Source organism: Pseudonaja textilis, unplaced genomic scaffold, assembly GCF_049901715.1.
Source record: "Pseudonaja textilis isolate UNSWEBS1 unplaced genomic scaffold, rPseTex1.2 PTEXSCF33, whole genome shotgun sequence".
Lineage (NCBI taxonomy): Eukaryota > Metazoa > Chordata > Lepidosauria > Squamata > Elapidae > Pseudonaja > Pseudonaja textilis.
The window spans coordinates 187,555-209,022 of NW_028262888.1; the positions used below are offsets into that span (position 1 = coordinate 187,555).

The 21,468-nt window shown below is 38.8% G+C and overlaps 1 pseudogene across 1 annotated transcript; it reads left to right on the top strand.

The window, feature by feature from the left end:
- The first annotated feature begins 1,293 nt into the window (after positions 1-1,293).
- Positions 1,294-18,377, top strand: LOC113453823 (sodium channel protein type 4 subunit alpha-like; annotated as a pseudogene). The gene is made up of 9 exons (XR_015740621.1): positions 1,294-1,304; positions 1,724-1,832; positions 3,261-3,422; positions 5,636-5,759; positions 6,444-6,682; positions 8,448-8,626; positions 10,140-10,491; positions 16,612-17,059; positions 18,217-18,377. The product of XR_015740621.1 is annotated as a sodium channel protein type 4 subunit alpha-like (transcript).
- Positions 18,378-21,468: the final 3,091 nt, after the last annotated feature.

Sequence of the window (21,468 nt, forward strand, 5' to 3'; positions counted from 1 at the left end):
CTGAGTCCTCATTTTACCCACCTCAGAAGGATGGAAGACTGAGTCAACCTTGAGCCTGTTGAGATTCGAACAGCCAAATTTCAGGCAGCCGGCAGTCAGCGAAAGCAGCCTGCAGTACTGCATTCTAACCACTGCACCACCATGGCTCTTAGTTGGTTGCACAGTCAATCAGATATTTAGATTGGATCTGGCATTTTTATCCACCTATCAAATCCTGGAATAGGCAGATGCTGCTGTTTGATGGTGTTATAGATATTGTCACATGGTGTAATTGTTCCAAGTAAAGCTGCCTTTAGCAATTGATTGATGGTGATTTTGTCAGTGCCAGTGGTGTTCAAGAGCTGCTCCAGATGTTTTGGGATTGCACCCAAGGTACCTATCACTATTAGAGTTGTCTTTGCTTTTTTGTTTGCCATAGTCATTCTACTTTTATTTGCAAGTTTTTGTACTTTGTTATTTTCTCCAGTTCTTTGAAGAGCCCTGATGACACAGTGATTAGAATGCAGTATTGCAGGCTAACTCTGCCCATAGTCTGAAATTCAATCCTGATGGGCTTGAGGTTGACTCAGCCTTTCATCCTACTGAGGTTGGTAAAATGAGGCCCCAGATTGTTGGGGGACAATATCCTGACCCTCTAAACTGCTCAGATAAGGCTGGAAAGCACTATGGAGCGTTATATAAATCTAAGTGCTATTTCTATTGCTTTCTATACAATTCTAGGTACTGCCATATTCATTTTCAGACTTTTTTTGTCTTTCTTATTAAAAGTTGTTAAATCTTGGGTGTTATGTGGTAGATGCTTGCTTGTCTGAATTCTAAAGTCCCAGAGCACTTTAGCGACTTCGTTTTCTGTTACTTTGACTATTTTGTAGTCCCACCTATTCTTGCTTGTAAGAAAATGGCGTTTCTTGCAGATATTCCAATGCAGCATTGTTGCTACTTTATCATGCCAGTTTTTGACATTAATTATTATTATTTTAGTACAAAGTCTGTGAGAAATTGATCTTTATATCACACACACAGACACACACACGCACACATGATTGCACACCCCCTCTTCCCACTGTTGCTGCCCTAGAGTTTTAAACATCAACTGTGAGCCAGCAATTTGCTTACTATTTCATTCCTGAACAGTGACACAGCTTCTCAGACTCTTTGCCAAATTTACTGACAGGATTGCCAACAGGACTGGCTTCCTGGAGTTTCTTAAATAGAACATTTATAGGTAACATCTTTATTCCTTTAACAAATTTCCTGCATAAATATTCAATGTAACATTCTAAAGAACACATAATGGAGTGCTGGTAATCCTCATTTAGCAACTGTCTTGCACACCAACTGTTCACAATTACAACAATGATGACCAGTCCTTGCATTTACAATCTTCACAAAAGTCATAAAGCAAAAGGAAGCTGAAGATAAACTCAGTCATGATTTTAATTGCAACTGCTTTGCTTAACAACTGAGTTGCTGGTACCAATAATCATGGACTACCAGCCATTCTCTGATATCCATGACAACAAAGCACTACAATCTCAGCTCAAACAATCAATATACCAACATCATCATACATTGAATGACTGCTGGCATGTCACTCTTCCCATAACAAAAGAGAAACAATTATTTCCCTATTTATTAATTTAAAAAAACAGTTTGATCGTGTGTGTGATTCCCAGGATGTGTCATATGCTGCTGCTTATCTTCAGGCAATTTCTGTTGACAGGCCCCCAAAACCTGTCCAAGGCAGCTCCGTATTGCATGAGGCCTTCATTCTTGAGCAGCTTTGGAAAATGCTCTTCCACAGCTTTTGTAGTCTCCAAAACCTCATGAAAGTATATCCCTTTTTTGCATGATTTTCAGAGACTCTGGAGATTGTGCAAGGGCACAGCTTTCTTATTAATTTCCAGAGGGTCCAGAGGACACAGAAAAGCACTCCCCATTCTTGCATGGTCTCTGAAAACTGCATAAGAATAGGTTGTGCTTTCAATAATAGTTATTGTCAGGGGCTGGTGAAGGCTGGCACATCAGCTTTGATAATGTGTGTCATGGGTTTTCCATGATTACCTTAGAGCATAGAAGGCCTTTGCACCAAACCAGTTGTACCCTTTCCTAGATGGAAGGCCCTTCAGCCAATCATTCATGCAGTGGTCACCACACTCTACATGCACTATGCTTGAAGACCACCCAGAAAGTTCAACTGGTCCAAATGAGGTGGTGTGAATAGTAGGGTCCCATTATTTGAGAGTCTGCTTATCTCCCATAACGTCTCCCTGTCTGATTTGATCTGCTGGTTTGGCATATCCAGGTTCTTTTGAACAATTTCATCTATAGAGGCCTTGAAAGTGGGCATTCACTATAGTAGCTCTGGCTCACTAGAACAAGATTTCCCCCACAAGATCTGGATCACCTGATTTTACTGTTGTTGTTGAAGGGTAGTGAAGACATGAGTCATTATCCAGCCCTTTGGTGAAGGAGAATGAGATCGCATACATCATTCTATCTTGTTCGTCATGCTTGCAATCTTTTATTTTTTATTGATTTTATTGTAATTTTTTTATTATTGTGAGCCATTGAGATTTGCGCAATTTACAAGTTTAATAAATTATTATTTATTATTTGATGCTGTTTAAGGCACCAACAGATTGCACTTGAACAGTGGAAAATTGCTCTGTGGTAAATTAGTATATGGATAACTATTAAATGGCAAATTATCTCGACTTGTTGGAATGCATATTGACAAGCAAATTTACAGTAAACGTAAATATCTTGTTTTATCATTAGAAATCAAATAATTTAAAATAATAATAATATATGCTATAATGCTTTATAAATATTACTGAGTTGATAATTACACAATTCTTTGAATACTTTAGAATGCTATAGTGTATGAATATCTAGCATCATATTTGTTACTCCCACTCATCTTCTCCAACAATAATTTTCAGAGAAACAGACATTTCTACTTCGCTGTCTTGCATCCTTGAGATTTGTGGGATCACTACTTCCATCAGTCTTAATGACTTGGCTATCCTATTGGCTAGGGACAAATGGAAATTGCTGACCAGCATAACTGAAAGGCACTAAATAGTAGAAGAGTTGAAAAAAGTATCATAAGTAACATAAATACATACCATTGGATTTCAAAATTCAAAGGAAATTCAAAATTCAAGGGAAAAGTTAGCAAATCACCATTTCAGTCATATCAACAGCCCTTTCCTGGTTTTCTTATGCGAAATCTTTTTTTGTTTTGTTTTTTGTAGCTTCAAGCAGCAAATAACAGTTCTGCAGAAAGCATTATAGTAGAAAAAAAGAAAAAAGGAGAATTAGATGAAAAGGCTCAGAGTGATCAAGAGGAACCAAAAGATTGCAATGGTCGAGTTATCCCACGTTTGGTGTTGGAAAGATCAGCTACAGTACGTGAAGTATGTTCTCCATGGACCAGGAACCAAAGATAAAAACTTAATGCTTGCTACCCATTCAATAGTTCTAGAAATCCTCATTAGAATTGTATTGATACAAGCTAATGTGTGGATACTTCTAGAATAGATTAACTATGGACTGTAAGTGCCAACTTCACGGCTTTCACGACAAGTCCAGGTAGCATGTTTATGACATTGCTGGACTAAAAATGAAGGCTGTGATCTGAATTAGAGACAGCCCGCATTGCTAAACCCAAAAGATAGACAGTCTCTCACAGTTACAGACTTTCACATGTGTTTGAAAGGACTAAAATCTTGGCCCATTCGACCTGCCCCCTCTCCTCCCCTCATATTTCTGCATGGAACGTCTTCCAGTCATCTGTATCCTGATGCTAGAGAAAATTATATAATCCAAATAGGGTTAGCCAATTGTCTAGATGTGTGAGGAGTCCAGCAAACAGGACTTTTTCATTTTCTGTACTTCTATACCAGTGTAACTGGAAATCAGCAAGAAACACTGATTAGCAAAAATAGTTGTGAAAACAGAAGGATGTTGTAGGGGAGTAAAGTTTGTAGTAAAGATAGCTTTTCTGCTAAGTCGGAGTCAGAGCAGTAAATGTTACCCCATCCAAATCTGGTTTCATTTTTTTCAGACAGCTGAATTGTTTTGGTGCTTGAGGCAGAAAGTCTCTTTGCCTTTGTCACTGAAAATATAGCAATAATAAATTTAAAAATCAATAATTAACCAACTGAAGATGTAGTTACTTGATATGGCTTACTTCTTAGCAAACCTGGACAGTGAAATTCTTAAAGAGTTCAAGGAGTACCAACAATATTTTTTTTGCTGGTACAAAGTGACTTCCTTGGTTATAGTTACTTTTGAACTCTAACCCTAATCCTTACCCTAGCCCAGTGGTGGGATTCAAGTAATTTAACTGGTTTGCCCAGCGTCAGGTGGGCCATCGTGGGAGGTGTAACCTATTCTTGTCTTTGACCTGTGACGTAAATGCAGGACGATCCTCGCACAATGACCCTGTGTGAACCGGTTGTTAAATTATCTCCCCACTATCAAAGTGGATCCTGGGTGCTGTGCTGCAGTGGAGAAATGGGAAACGGAGTGGCTGGCATGAGGGAAGAAGGAGGACCAGGGAGAAGAAAGAGGGAAAGCGGCCTCCTTCCCTTGCGCTGCCTGCTCCATTTTCTATTTCTCTAATGCAGCGCTGCACTATGGAGCTTGCCCCACCCACCATCCCTCAGATGCTCTTGCATCCCCCAATAATTTCTTTGCCTACCTGATTTCCAGCTCTGTCACATTTCTCTGTTGCATTTCTCGCCGTCGTGTGCAGTGAAACAAGTTCGCAGGACTAAAAAAAAATTCAATCAATCAATTCCAACTTCACAAGATTTATTTTGTGAGAAGTTGACTGAACTTTTTTTTTTTTAGTCCCATAAACTTTTGTTTCCCTGCACACAATGGTGAGAAATGCGACAGAGAAACATGGCAGAGCTGGAAATCAGATAGGCAAAGAAATTCTTGGGGAAAGTGAGGACATCTGGGCATCAGGTGCTGAAACAGGCCTATCTCTCTCCAGAAGCTGCCCAGGCCTGCCGAAGAGAAAGCTGGCATCTACCGGCACTTAAACGTGGTGGCATTCCAGCTCTGGCTGGGAAGAGGAAGCTGGCATGGGTGCTGCAGGCAGGACACCTTCTTGCTCCAGGACCCTCCACGATACTCTTGTGCTCCGCTTGTGCTTTGGCCCAGGGCTGTTGTCTTATGTGTAGGCCCTGTCCCTGCTGCCCGAGACAGTTTTTGCCTGAGTGATGTGATCAAAGGTTTCCGTCACTCTTCTCTTGAACTTTTGGGGAGTGTTTTTTTCCCCCACCTGGAAGGAAGTTGAAATGAAAACCAGACATGTTCTGGAAAATACAGATTTTCTGGAATACGTCTAACCAATTTGCAGGACTCAACAAAAAATTAGGTACCGGTTTTACTGAACTGGTGCAAACCACCTGAATCCTATCATTTCCCTAGCCCTAACCTTTCCTTTAACTAGAGTCATATCATAGCAAACAGCTTGAATTCTTTAGTCATTACACCTCTAATTCAACTGTCACTTCAGATTCTAATGCTAATGGCCATAGAGGCTTTTTTATTCAAAAATTTACATTTTTGTCACTGTTTTTTTTTTAATCCTGGATCTCATTTTTTATTACAGTCAAATCCAAGGGAAGAACATGAGAAATCTGATCAAAACCATTTGTATGTGGATGGTGTTGAGGGAAAGGGTTTGGAGAAGCGAGTAGGGAGTGCAGTCAGTGTGGTCTCCAGTACTCTTGAAGGTAAATGCCTTGACTAGGTAGAAACTAGATTACTTTTGAATTAAAAACAGCTATTTTTATAATATTTTCATGTTTAGTGTATTGTAGATTGTTCTGAAATATAGTATAAGAATTAGAGATGAATTTACTAGATTATTTGAAAAAGGCTATAATGTTTAGCTTAGAAATCTTAGAAATGGACAAACCGCTAGTTTTTTTCAGTAAGGAATGAACAAGTAGTTTCAGAAACATTTGACATGCTGATGAAAGAATTGTGAAAGAGAATAGACCTCTGCCATAAGTCTTGTGCCTTTTACAATAACATTCTATAATAGAAGAATGTGTCCCTCTTATATATTATACGGTATCCACACATGATAGTACAATATTAAAATATAAAATTGTTGTAGTTCTATTGGGTTTTTTTGTGCAACGATCCAACAACCTCAGATCAACATAATGAGGAGATTAAAAAATTTCATTCCAGCAAATTTGAATAATTTTCGCCTCAAGAATGGGTGGAGATTACAGTACAGAAGTTGTAATCCTATATTGTTTTAAATGTGAGTTTGAGGAACAACCCATCCATCAATCAATCAATCTCATTGATTAGTTGGCTAAAGTTAGCACTCTCAATAATTCGTGATTTATATCTCTAGTGGAAATGATTTTGTTGTAGATATCCTTTTTGATTTTTGTTTTTAGAACTGGAAGAGGCACACCAGAAGTGCCCACCATGGTGGTATAAATTTGCCCACGCTATGTTAATATGGAACTGTTGCCCGCTTTGGGTGAAGCTAAAACACATTGTTAAGCTCATTGTCATGGACCCTTTTGTTGATTTGGGGATCACCATCTGCATCGTCCTCAATACTGTCTTCATGGCCATGGAACACTACCCAATGACCGAAGAGTTCAACAATGTATTGAATGTGGGCAATCTGGTAGGAGAACTGTTCTTCATTCTTTGATTTGATAGTGTGACAACTCTGAGGTGCTTGCAAGAAAGAAATGACCACTAATACCACAATAATGGAACAAACAGGTGGTGCCTCTATTTTCAACAGTAACCAATCAGATATTTCTGGTATATATATCTTGGTACCTAAAATAGTTGGTACATCTGTATCTTCCATGATGCTTGCTTGTTTGTCAGCCTTACTATTTATCATTTTCATATTGTTTGAGAATGAATAGCAAATTGCATAGATATTTTACTAAAAAGTGTTTTGTCTTGTCTTTATTTTGATCATAATCGATTGGTTGACAGTGAGATTTACTTCTGTGACAGGGAATAAGAACTTTTATTATATTAATTACATACATGCAGCACTATTTTCTCAGTTTTTTCCTTCTATGGTCAGAGCCCAATTATATTTTAAAATTGCCAAGTTTGAGAAACACTGGTGTACAACTTTCCCCCATGTTCAGACAAAAACAGGTGTACAGTACTTTATGGAAACCAATTCATGCCAGTGTTCAAAGTGGTTAGGTAAAAGTGTGGTTTTTTTAGTACTGATTTGGTGTTTCACCTGCCTGGACAATTTGCCTGGTCATTGGGCCTTAGGCCTGCTGCTACTGCTACTTAATTCCTGGTCGACTACCTGCCTTGTTTGTGGACAAGAGACCTTACTAGGTTTTGTTGAGAGCTGGTGGACATAGGGGAAGTGCCTCTCTAGAAAATGTGGCTACTCAGATTTTGGGTGTAAAATGAGCCACTATCTAAGGACAAGGGTGAGAGGATGGCTTTAGTTTTCCAAGAGACTCTCTGCAGATAACCAGATGCAATTCCCTATATTCTGGAGTTGGATTCTAAGGATGAGATGGGATAGTTGTAACTGTGTCAACCTCATGGCAATGTAAATATCTTCCTACCCTGAGCTGAATGCCTTAGTTAGGCTGTTGGTGGAGTTGTCCACACTTACAAACTTGGGAAACTTCAAGATATCTTATTTGGGCATGGAAACAAAAGTGTCTCAGGAGTTCATGATCACCATGGCAGCCATAGCCCTCTTATCCTAGACTGACCACTTTGTACTGTATTAGTCTTGGAGTTTTACGTGCCTATCCCCTGCTGTAATGGTACATGAGAATGATCTTGGGAAGCAAGGGCAAGAGATGCTAACTAGAGAAGAACCAAATAAAAGGTGAAGGGCACCCAGAACTGAATAACAGCAAAAAAAGAAACTTAGAAAGGAACCATCTATCTTATCAGATGGTAAAAAGAGATTGTGGGAGATATGTATTTTCAGTTTGCAAGATTATATTAATGTAGCCTACAATAAAACAGAATTACAATCTTGTCAAGTTTCTTATTTGATCTATTTGGGAAGCTGACGCCTGTAGCAAGATGCTAGGATGTCTTTAATGGATCCAACCCAGGCACCAAATGGACCCTAATGGGATTCAGAGAGAGATTGGGGTTATACTTATACATGGTATCTTGATGAATAATTTTGGGGGGAGGGGAGAGGAGGAAAAACCTCTGCAGTGTTCTCTAGTAGCTCCTTTCCTGGAAAACTATCAAAATGTTGCTTGTTGTCCACTGAAAATATATGAACTGTCTGCTGTTGTTAGTTGTAGTGTATAGAAGATGACTCAGGACTATCTTTTGAATTTACTATTTTTCACTGGCATGCTTTTAAAGTAAATAAATTCCTTCTTTCTTCCCATTTTCATGTCAACTTTATATATTCCCTTTTTCTGCAGGTATTCACAGGAATATTCACAGCTGAGATGGTGCTTAAATTGATTGCTCTAGATCCTTATGAATACTTCCAGCAAGGATGGAACATCTTTGACAGCATTATTGTTACTCTCAGCTTAGTAGAGCTTGGTCTTGCCAATGTTCAAGGTCTGTCTGTACTACTACACCTTCCGTCTGGTAGGTGACCTTATGGAAATTTTCTGCAGCTTCATTATTTGATACCACACCACTGAGAGCAAAAGCCCTTCTTGGCATGGGATCAGATAATCTGAAAGACCACTTCTTCTAGTTACATAAGCCACTTCTACTATATTTGGCAAAGTATGCATGTTATGGGTACCATCAGCCAAGGACCTTCATTTGATGGGTCCTAGGAAAGGCACCCACTTTATGGAATATTCTCCTCTCTACCCCTTTGGGTATTCTGAAAAGCTCTCAGGTGTTGGGCACGTTGTGGGGCCTGGGTTCTCAGGTGACTAGTTACCTGCTCAAATGGTTTCCATTATTGAGGTGGCCAATTTTATCCTTCCTTTCCTATTATTTGTATTTTCACTTGTGATATTTATTAATAAGGTTTTTATAAATTGTATATTTTTGTTGTTTTTATTTATTGTTCACACTGATTCTTGTTCACTGCCAAATTCATGTTTAGTGAGATGGGTAACTATATAAATTTGATTGATGATAAAGTAAAATAAAACCTTTTTTCCCTCCCCATACTAGATTAGATAGGGTTATGATATTTGCTGCAAATTGGGAAGTAGTACAGAGAATTACAGATTAAATCGTTAGTGTGAAAACTGGGAAATGCTTGCCTGATGATAGTCCCTTGGCTTGCATTACACTAGCTGCATGATTGCTATTATTGGCACACTGCTGGAAATAGCAAAGCATCTGCCATTACGGTAATAATGGCTTAACAACAGTTCCCCAAGTATGGTCTGGGGACCCCTGCCACAACCTTTCAGGGAGTCCACAAAGTCAAACAAACAAACAAACAAACAAACATTATCAGTTCTAAATTCTAATACAGTAAATATCAGCACATACAACACACACAAACCAAAACTCTCAATCATTTTTAAATATGTATATGGAGGAGTGCTGGGATCAAAATATTTGAGAACTGCTGACTTAATATATTCTAATAGTGCCATACAGATTTAGCCTTCTAAATTTCTGATTATGTTTTGTTCAACAGAAAACAATTTCTAACCCTTATGGAGCTAGCAGAATGTTCATGTGCATAGATGCATACATACACCATGCATGTAAAACAAATGAACAGCACAAATAAACGTGCATCATGTTCTTCTAGCTTCCCTTTCTTCATAGTAATTCAGTTTATATCACTGAATTTTGCTGTCATTTTAACAAATATAGCTTCCAGTTTTTTCTCAGTGAGCCTTTTTAAGATGCAGAGATTTGGGGAGGAATGCTTCCCCATGGAAAGCCATCTAGGATGTCTGTAATGATTACATGCAACAAACAAATGGACCTTCTGTGTTATATAATGAAACAAGAAAAAAAAATAGCAAAAAGCTGTTATGAGTGGAACAACTCAAGTCTAAAATGGAAGCAGAAGTTTGTGATTTCAAAATATGTAACTTTAATGAACTAAGATGCCTGTATTACTTTGGCTAAAAGCACAATTCCATAAATTAATCATGATCCATCTTCCTTTTTCAGATGAGAGTTTTCAAGCTTGCCAAATCTTGGCCAACTCTCAATATGCTAATCAAGATCATTGGGAACTCAGTAGGTGCCTTGGGAAACCTCACTCTAGTCCTGGCCATCATAGTTTTCATCTTTGCTGTGGTGGGCATGCAGCTATTTGGGAAGAGCTACAAAGAGTGTGTCTGTAAAATTTCCAGTGACTGTACGCTGCCACGCTGGCACATGCACGACTTCTTTCACGCCTTTCTTATTGTCTTCCGCATCCTCTGTGGAGAATGGATTGAGACCATGTGGGATTGCATGGAAGTGGCTGGACAGCCCATGTGTCTCATTGTCTTTCTAATGGTCATGGTCATCGGGAATTTAGTGGTGAGTACAGTAATATAAGATTGAGGAAATGCAATAGAGCATGGATGATGAACATTTTTTTACTTTTAATTTAAGTTTATGAAAGTCACAGAGGTATGTGACATACTTACTAATGTTACTTATAGGGAGTTCAATCCTCTGTGCATGCGTGTATGTGTGTGTGTGTGTGTGTGTGTGTGTGTTGTGGTTAAAGACTTTGAATGTTATTTAAAGGCAGAAAGGTGTGCCTTAAAATGTTTAGAATATGTCCTTATTGTCCTATTTTAGGAAAGACATAATAATATGTCTTTTAGGAAAGACATAATAATATTGCTGAAAATTAGTTACTTCATAAATTAGTTACTTCATTTCTTTGTTATGCTCTCCTTTATGGAAACTTCAAGAGACTGCAAATTGATCGGATCTTTTTTTCAGCCACCAACAGCAACAATTTAAAAATAATAAAAGGAGATATGGGTAGTACTGGCTACAGGCTAAGGAGATACAGTAGAGAAGCAGAGATCAAGATGATAAATGCCCTCCAAAGAACCATCAAAGTTGTACTCCCAACCATAGTGTGGTGCAGCAGCAGAGCCACCAACAGCGTAAACTAAACAGTGCTGGTAGGCCATAGGGGAGAAAGAGAAGACATATAACATCAGTGCAAAATGGCTGCAGGAATTGAGAGCAATATTCCAGAATAGGGACTGGTCATCACTACAGTAGCAGACATCCAACGGCAGGTTAAGAACATGAAGAGCTAGACAGTACCTGGCACAGACATGGTCCACAAGTACTGGTTAAAGAAACTAACAACAATGCATGAACTTTTAACAGCACAGATGAACCAGATATTAGTAGCAGCCCCCCAAAAAAAAAAACACCAAACAAAAAAAAAAAAAGGAAGGACAGTATTGATCATGAAAGATTAACACCAGCCAACTACCAGCCAATAATTACCTTCTCACAACATGGAAAGTCCTATCAGGCATCAGAGCTGTCAAGCTAAAGGGCCATGTACATGAGCACAGCATCAGGAACTACACCAGAGGTTCAAAAGATAAATTGCTCATAGATAGAGCAGTCACCCTAGACTTAAGGTCTAAACAGACCAATTTGAGCATAGTTTGGATTGACTACAATCTATGGCTCAATGTTACACACACATGGTCTGTGAAGAGCTGATACTATACAAAATCAACAGAACATTAAGAATCTTCCTCAAGAAGTCAATGGGACTGTGGAAAAACACTAGAATTCACTTCAAGACAGTTGACACAAGTGGCCATCAATTGCAACGTATACCAAAGTGATATCCTGTTCTGTATAGCCTTGAACCCCCTCAGCCAAATAATCACAAAAAATGGAGATGGATACAAATTGAAAAGCCCTCTTTTTTACATGGATGACAGCAAGTTGTATGAGAAGAATGAATATGACATCAACTCACTGATCCATCTGACAGTCATCCACAGTAAGGACATTGGGATGTCATTCAGACTAGAGAATTGTAGTCAGATGGTGGTCAAGAGAGGGAAAATAGTTAAGAATGATGGGGTGGAACTACCAGGGGGAGGGGTGTCACATAGTAGACATATAGACCATTACATGTACCTTGTATCCCACATTCATATGGGAACCACTTTGAGGAGGCAAGGATAATAGCAACTTCCAATACCTCTGAAGGGACAGACAGGTCCTGAAAAGCTAGCTCAATGGGAAGAATCAGATCAACATGTATGCTTTGCCAGTCATCAGATACCCTGCCAGTATAGCAAACTGGCCAAAGAAGGAGAGGGGAGCTGCCAATGTGAAGACCCAGAAACTCCTCACAATTTAGGGTTTAGTAAGTATCAAAGCTACTTGCATGGATGAAACCCAGAGCATCCAGGAGTTCATCAGTAAGATGGCATCCAAAGATGAGCTACTGAGAGAGTACCTAAGGCAGCAGCAGTTATGAGAGGAAGATCAAGTAGGGGAAGTATCATGGCAAAACATGGCAAAAACGGTAGCTGAGGTGGCTGACATTGGGAAATTCTGTGACAGCACAGAGGCACTCATCATAGCAGCACAAGAATAGTCACTAAACACCAGATCCATAGAAGCAGGAATCTATCACACTAGACAAGATCTGAAGTGCAGACTATGTAGAGATGTGTATGTGCGTGTGGTATACACCCGTGCAGGTACACTGCATGTGTGAATCAATTCCAACTCCTGGCAACTCTCTTGATGTGTTTCTATAGTTTTCTTGGTAAGATTTCAAAACTGGTTTTGTCTTTGCCTCCTCACTAGGTCTTAGAGAAAGTGAGTGGCCCAAGATGTAACAGCTAACTTCAGGTGTATGGCAGAACTAAAACTCAAAGTCTCCCAGTTTCTAGCCCGATGCCTTAACCACTTTGCTAAATTGGCTCTAATATTAGATTCATGATACATGTTAAAGTATACTGCATTGTATTGAGAATTTTAAAATGAAGCAAATTTGCAATAGTAGTTACAATAAACAGTGTAACATGAATCATAGTAAAGTTTTGTGTTAAGAGAAACCTACACTTTGGATGTGATACAAGCCCATGGATGGTTTCCAACTTCAATTTTGTATGGAATTTATGTTCCAAATATGAAGCTATTTTTGATATTATTTGTATATCCCATTAATTCCCACTGCTGCATCTAACTGATACTTCTGACTTTAAATCAGAGAATTGCAAAGAATTTTAAAAATTCCACTAGTTTGCCTCTTGGTCTTCCCATCTTATTGGAAGCAGGAAAGCAAATATACATTTTAAATCCTGAATTGCCTCTCAGTTTGCAAAAGAAAGGTGTGATTTTTGCCAAATTTTCAATCTACCTGCAGTTCCTTATAATCAAAAACAATTTACATCCAGTTCTACAAGCAGAATTTAAAGAGAGTAAGGAAAGGTGTTTTGGGTGCTTTTTGAGCATGGTTATTTGCTTGCAGGTGTTTTATTACCCAATTAGGTAATATCATCAGTGTATAGGGTCTACTCTCTGTTTATATATGGCTTGCCCTGCCATTGTTAGTGGTCTTGTATTTTTCCTTATTGATTGGATTTTTGTCTTTTGCTTGATTATTTGTCTTGAGCTCCCTACTTACCTGGGTATTGGCAACAATGCCCCACTCCCAGTCTCTTTATCATGAGCATGGATTTGACCTTTAATACACCAGTGGGTACAATTCTAAGCAAACAGTTTTATTACAGGAACCTTGCTTTTGGTTTCTAGCAATGCTTGTAGGATATAGATGCAGCCTAGAGGCAGTAATGTAAGAGAAGCTGATCCTAAAGGATGATGCTTTGCTTTGTAGCATAATAGCTTTCTATTTAGCTTTAATACAAAGTATCTCAAAAAATGAAAGAGACAGGTGGATATCAATGGAGGAATCTATTCTATACACATAGGCAAATATAGAAACAAATATTTCAGAGGTAAACATAAAAGCTCTTCCCCTAAAAATATTTTTTGTACAAATCAAGATTTTGCAGCAAAAAAAAATCTGCTTGAATCTGCTGTTCTGGAAATTGGCCAATAGTTGCTGTTGATAAAGGTTTTTCTCATTAATGTCTATCAGTCTCATCCTTTGCTGAACATGAAACAATTCCTGGGAAGACTGTGTAAAGGAAGAAGATTACTCAACACAAATTCCCAAAGTGATAGATTCAGCTGCAGTATACCATATGAACTCAATATGTGAAGAGAAGCATTTATCTGGAAAAAAATCTGTGATATGCATATATTTAATAATAAATCCTCTTCCATGCAGGTTAGGTTGGAGAAACCCTGAAAAAAAAGAAAATATACTCTAGAATCCCCCTAATTTTAATGCTAGAAGTGCAAGTAATCAGGTATCAATGTTGCTCACCAACATCCCACCAATGGCTAGGTTCAGATTCTTTTTCTGCCAAGAGTTCCCCCCCCCCCCCAACATTTATTGCTAGATTCAAATATGGTTGATTTATTTTAAATTGAAACTAAGCAAATGGAAATACAATTTAGGCAAAAAAGTTAACAAAGAGAAAGCCTCTCCACAACATTAAATAATCCCATTTGTATATATGTGACTTCCATTCTCCGTTCTCTTATCTCTCATCTCAAGCCAAGAATTTTTCATGTTAAGAATGTAGTTTGACCTAAGAAACTTGGTATATTTTTGGAGTCTCTTACGCTAGGTATCCTTTTTCTACCTCTGCAAGTTTCAATAGCTATATGATGATTTATGAGATTTATTAGAGTGAAAACTCCTAACTTGAGTAAATGTTTCAGTTATTAGTGATTTCCAGCTATAAGTAGCATTTAAAAGAAGCCTCCAAGAGCTTAAAAGAAACCAAAGGAGTTTATATAAAAGTCCTAGTTAAGTCATGAGGCATAAGACATGTGTAAATAGCCATGACCTTGGATATCAGCAAAATCCCTTCTCAAATGTATTTCTGGCAGGATCGAAGCACAAACATCAACAGCTGTGAGTGGGCAGGAAGCAGGCTTTTCACAGCAAACACATTCCACTTTTTTGCTGATGTTACTGTATTGGCATACCAGTCCTAAGGGTTTTATGATAAGAACATTGTGAGAATGCACACCATTTTCCTTTCAACCAAACATGTCAGACCAAACGCAAGATCCCAAATTCAAAATAACTTTTTTTTACTGAAGCAAACAGATTCAGCATCTTGTTTCCATCAGGAGCCAGACAGATGACTACAAGAAATCTCAAAGTAGATCATGCAGTGTCCTCTTAAGGGCTGTTTGTGCTTAAGAATCGATATTCATGGAATATTGTTTGTGAATATTGGAGGATCTGCTTATCTGTCCTGGCTAGCCTGAATCACCAGAAATTTGTCTAATCCTATTATGAACCAATATATGATCATGGCTATCACTCAATTTTTGGAAATAATTCTTTTAAATTAATGATGTATTGTTTGATGAAGACCTTCCCTTTTTCCTAGTATGAACTGTTGCTGGTGTTGTCTATACCACAGTCACTAAATCTTGAAGTCCAACACTGCTTATTGCTCATCAGATTTATTTCATGGGAGAAGAACTTTCTCTATTTTCTTCTGTGGCCTCTCCCAGATCATCAGGGTTGCCACCATTCTAAAAATATTTGGAAAACATAAGCCATCACAGGTTTCTCTCCAGACGACCAATTTCAACATGCAAAATAGTGCAAATAATAAGTCTTTCACATGTATAGGTGTTGTGTGTCATTGTGATTTAACAATCATTACATTGCGCTTTCTCATAATATTGTTTGCCAAACTGAGCAAATGCTTTTTCATCTTTTTTTTTCAAAAATGAATAAATATTTTAATATTATTTTTGCTTTTTTGAATATAATAATCTTGAATCAAGTAAGAGTAAATCAAATTAGATTTTATATTCTTATTATATACAACAGAAGAAAATATTGGTTTCTTTAAGGGGTTTTAACTCGGGGAGACATTTGCTAAAGTTTTCTTTCCATCTTCCCCTGGACAGTGTCTAAGAAGCAGATCATTAGGAAGGGGGTTATTTTATTTATTTTAAGTATACCTTATCCATGATTTATATATTTCATTGGTATATTCTTCACAATTATCAGAAAGCAGGCCATAGAGGATGTAATAGTGTAATACAAATAGGTTATGACTCAAGGCCTGGATATGTTTCAATGTTTTAATGTAATCAACCCACCACAAAGTTCCTGGTTGACAAATTGATCAATAAAATAAGGATCAGACTCTGTGCTTATATGCAAAGAATATCATCTTGTTAAAATTGCAGGAAATGCTTGGATAAACTAGAGGTTTGAGGCAACATCTTTGCAAACAAAACAAACTGTTTGTAATACAGCATATACTTATTTTACCTGATTTTTATAAAATTTGTATTTTCTTAAATAAGAACATGGATTATTTGGCAACATAAGATATTTTCATACATTTCTTCCCATTATCTTTATTTTTTAAAAAACCTTGTGAATAGTTTCACAAACTTATCCCTGGTTATTTCCTCCTGTTGTCTTGTGGTCACATCAGCACTGTGGATAAAGTCCCCATTTCAGCACTGGGGATAAAGTCCCCATTATTCAGAAAGCATTCTGAATCATTTTTTAAGTGATATTTGCTTTTGTCCTTTTAGGTCCTCAACTTGTTTTTAGCTTTGCTGCTTAGCTCCTTCAGTGCCGATAGTCTGGCAGGATCTGATGATGATAGTGGGATGAACAATTTGCAAATTGCAATTGGCAGAATCACTCGAGGGATTGATTTTTGTAAAAAAACATGTCCTCCTGCTGCTTCACAGAGAACTGAAAGAGAAAACAGAGCTATCATCTGAGGAACCAGATGACAATAAAAAGGAAAACTTTGTTCTCAACCACATGGACACTCTCAGTGATTTGGACACAGGCCAGGATTTCAAGCCCGAATACATGGATGGAATAGTAAAAAAAGAACAACTCATTGATGAACTGAGCCAAATGAACTTCATTAATAATCCCAACCTGACCATAAATGTGCCCATAGCATCTGAGGAGTCTGATCTTTATGATGAAACTGATACAGGTGAAGAAACTGCTGATGACACCAAGGTGAGTTTTTTTTCCTAAAGAGGTTAGTGCAGAGATTCAGCTGGTTGGACTTTTTTGAAACAGATTCACATTCAGGATCTTTTGATGAGACTATTCTCAAAAATGTTTGTCCAAAAGGTAGGTTGTTTATCATTACCAATTGCATTATGCATTGAAGAGGATTCTAGAACAATTCCTGTTCACAAAGTATGTAATTTTATTGAGAGAGTGAAACTGGATAGAATTAAAATTGAATGACTAGTACTTGAGAGAAAAAATAAAGGAGATTATGTCAAGCGACATAATGGCAACATTTCCAAACATACAATACTTTTTTCATAATGTCATTCTTTTTTTTACATAACTGTTCTTGCAAGTCTTTAAAAAATATCTCTTGTTTTTCAAATGCATCATGTGATGATTATTACCTTTGTATATCAGTATGCTGCCTCCATGAAGAAAAATCTATTTAGGTAGTCACTAGGACCAGGGGTGGGCTTCAAAAATTTTAGCAATGGGCTCTCTGCCAGTTGCTGTGTGGGCGTGGCCATGGTGGGCATGGCCTAGTCAGCCTCCCGCATCACAGCTGGGGGGGGGGCACGTTTTTGCCCTTCCCGGGCTCCAGAGGCCTTTCTTGAGCCTCTGGGAAGGCAAAAATAGCCTCCCTGGGCTCCGGAGGCTCTGTGGAAGCTGGAAATGGGCCCATTTCTGGCCTTCCTGAATTTCCAGGAGGCCCATTTTTCACCCTCCCTGAGCCTCCGCATATGCCCTGCACTTACCTGCATCCAGAACAGGCCGTGTGAGGGGCAGGGTGGGCAGCACCAGTCAAGATTGGGATTTGGGGATTCTCTGAACTACACAGAATCTTAGCTAAGGGCTCTCCCAAACCCTTGCGAACTCCCAGCTGCCCACCTCTGACCAGGACTCAAAAATGACTAGATGGTACATAATCACATTATTGGGACCTCCTAGTTGGTGGTTTATATGCAACGGTATGATGTCTTACAAGGGAATCTTACAAGGGAACTAGTTGAGTAATTAATGTTTGGCTGCAATTGAGATATATTGTTCAAAATGGGCCAAAATCTCATTTGTATTGTGCCCTTGATCTTAGCGGGAAATGCTGAACATAATGTGGAGTTGCTAAAGTAACTTAATGTACTTTTTTTTTCTCCTAGTAAAATCTGTTATGTGAATGTTCTGATTAAATAATATGATGTGCAGAAAAAAGTCAATATAAAAAAGCCAATTTAATGATGATACAAAGTAAATTGGGAACATAAGAGAAATATAGGAAAGAACATGAATGGAAGAAAAATTGGTATGTTTTGTGTGTGAAGATAAGAGAAAGGTAAATTGTGTAGATCTGAATGAAGATGGATAGACCTTGAAGAATGGGGTTGATAGATACATGGTGGAAATGAAGGTGAAGCTTTAATTATGAACAAAGAGATTAAAGTGTGTGAATATTTTAAAAAAATTATAAATTGGTTATTAGCATCTAGTTGTGAATACAAACAAATTCTTGGAATTATGTTAGTTGCAGGGGCTGCAGCATTTTGAAGGAACATGACTAGGGGAAAAGGTAATTCTACTAGAAAGACTAAAATAATGCATCTTTTTTTCATCTAATGTCAGAGGAGGATCGTAGGGGAAAGTAGACATGGGAAAAAAATGGAAAGAAGTGACAAAAATCTAAAATGAAAGTTGAATACCCTAACTAAAAGGTGGAATAATTCACTGATACAATAAATAGATGATAAAAGAAAAAAAAAAGACGTGGAACTGTTTGAAATAACCACATATGTTTATGAAGTTACCATATAGGAAGTATGATAAGGGATCTTTGGTGTAATTAGAAAGAAGTTTGGATGAGAAAAACATTTTTAAAAAATAGTGCAAAAATGCAGATAAAAAGAAGTTATTGTATAATAGCGACTAAAGAATAGATGTAACGTATCGTGTTAAAGAAAGCAAGTGATTATTAAGACTAAAAGAGACAGAAATAATGTAATGCTGATTTTGCTTGTAAATGTTCCAACTGATGAACCCAATTTAAAGCAAGCTATTTCCCGTGCAATCCCATATGGTTAAAGTTCAAGATCTCTCTTCCCCCTATTAGGCCAGGTCACATTGTCCAATATATTGTTGTGAGAAAGTCTTTTTCAGCTATGGTAAACCCCTGCCCAAATGTCCTTGGTTCCTTGGTTCCCATGACTGGCATCTTGATATCTGGAGCTTCATTCTCTCTCCCCCCTCCTCCCCACCCCCCGTAGTCTGTTGGCAAGGATAATAGTTGCAACAGCAACAATGCCATTTGAAGTTTGACATCTCATTCTTAAAAGATAAAAAGTCAGCCTAAATCAGGGGTGTCAATCAGGGGTGGATTTCTTTGAGGGATCAGCATTGTAGTTCTCTGTGGGCTGGTGGCAGGGGGGCAGGGGGGAGGAGGACGGATGCCTCCTGCTGTTGCAGGAAATTACAAGACTCAGGCCCTGGAATCCAAAAATAAGTTGGTTTTATTTGCACAAAGAAGTTCAGAGTATTTTAGTGAGAGTCACTTCTGAACAAATTTCTTATAGAACAGCACATGCCTCTATACTTCTTCAGAAGGGGTAAAACACAGAAATATAGCTGGTCATTCATTCATTGGTTTCTTGAAACACAGCTTTCCCCCTCCCCTGTTGCTAGGCTAGGATGGCTGGATGTCACAAACCCATCTTGCTAAACTCCCTAGCTCAGTGGTCCCCAACCTTTTTTGTGCCACGGCCCGGTACTGGCATCACAAAATGATCCGCGGCCCGGTACCGGCATCAGCACACATGACAAGGTGAGCCGAGCGATCCCAAAGCAAGAGCCTCCTTTTTCGGCTTCATTTCTTCAACTAGAATCCATCCAACAAAGTGGAAAACTTGTCCTTCCACTAAATCCAAATTAAATTTGTTTTCACTCAGTTTTTTTTTTAACAGCAGCACCCCATCTGACCCCCCCCCACCTCACGGCGCTTACCCACCCGCTTGCCTTGCAATGAAAAGATTCTCCCACAGAAGCGGCGCAACCGACTCCCTGATATCCTCCTACACGGCCATTTGAATTTAATCTCGCACCTGGAGGTTACGTGAGTGACACGGCGCTGCCCGATTAGTGCAGCCGGGAGCTTGAAATTAGTCAATCAGGAAGCAACAAAATGTTACTCGGCTCACTCTTTCTGTCCAGGGCTCAGCAGCCTGTGTGGTTCTTTTGAAAAATGCATGCCGGCTGTTACCATTCCTTGCCCCCCCCCTACTTTCCTCAGGGCTAATCGCCCAGATTGGCTATTTTTTGCATATAAAGTTTTGCATCTGCCTATATCCTGGTCCTACCTCTCTTTTTTTTTTTTTTTGTTCTGTAATTTGTGAGTTCCTTTTTGGGGGAACGAATGCCTGCTGTAGCAGAACTTTATGCAGTTCATTTTTCGTATTTTCGTTTTGGGAGAAAGGAAAGAAGAAAAATTGGAGTCTTTAAAAAAAACTTTCTCATCGAAACAAGATGGCGGCACCCAGCAAACTGGCGGCCCAGTAGAAAATGTTCCACGGACCGGTACCAGTCTGGGGACCGATGGTTGGGGACCCCTGCTCTAGCTTGTGGTTTTGTTACAAGCGAGACAAGGTATCTTGGCAAATGTGACTTTGTGACTGATAGATGATCCTTGTGGTTTGGCTTTTCACACTTCCTTGTTCTTTCTCTTGCTAATACCACATATTTCACTATCTATAAAACTTGTATCATTATTTCTCTAAAATTAATATATATTTTATGTCCTGCCTTACTGCAGCACTTTGCCAGCCAAAACAGAGCATAGGGGTGGGGTCTGTGTGTGGCCCCCCTGCATCTCATTTTCACCCTCCATGGCCTCCTGCAGCACTCTGCTGGCCAAAAACTGTTCACATGGCCCATTTCCAGGCTGTTTTTCAGGTATTTGGGGACCATTTTTCACCCTGTTTTCAGCCTATTTTTCACCCTGTTTTCAGCCCAGTTTTGGCTGGCAGAGTATTGCAGGAGGCCATGGAGAGTGAAAATGAGGTGCGGTGGGGGGCAGTACGTGGCCCATTCTAGTCACCAGAGGCATTGCCACTCAGTCCCTTGATATATCCAGGTCTGCCCCTGGGGCTGGATTTAAGCACCCCACAGGCCGGATCCAGTCCGTGAATCTTGAGTTTCACACCCCTGGCCTAAATAAAATGGTCAGTACACCATTTACAATACAATAAGAGTGGCAAAATAAAAATGTTTTACCAACTGTTACCATCCTGCTGTAGCCTGAGCACATGAGCTCATGGCCATCTTCAACCAAGCAGACTCCAATCTTTTTCATCAGCATTACTCGGCTTCTGTTCTGTCGCTCTGTATTGCAGAGCTGAATCAGGCACTAAGTGGAACTGCCACCAGGC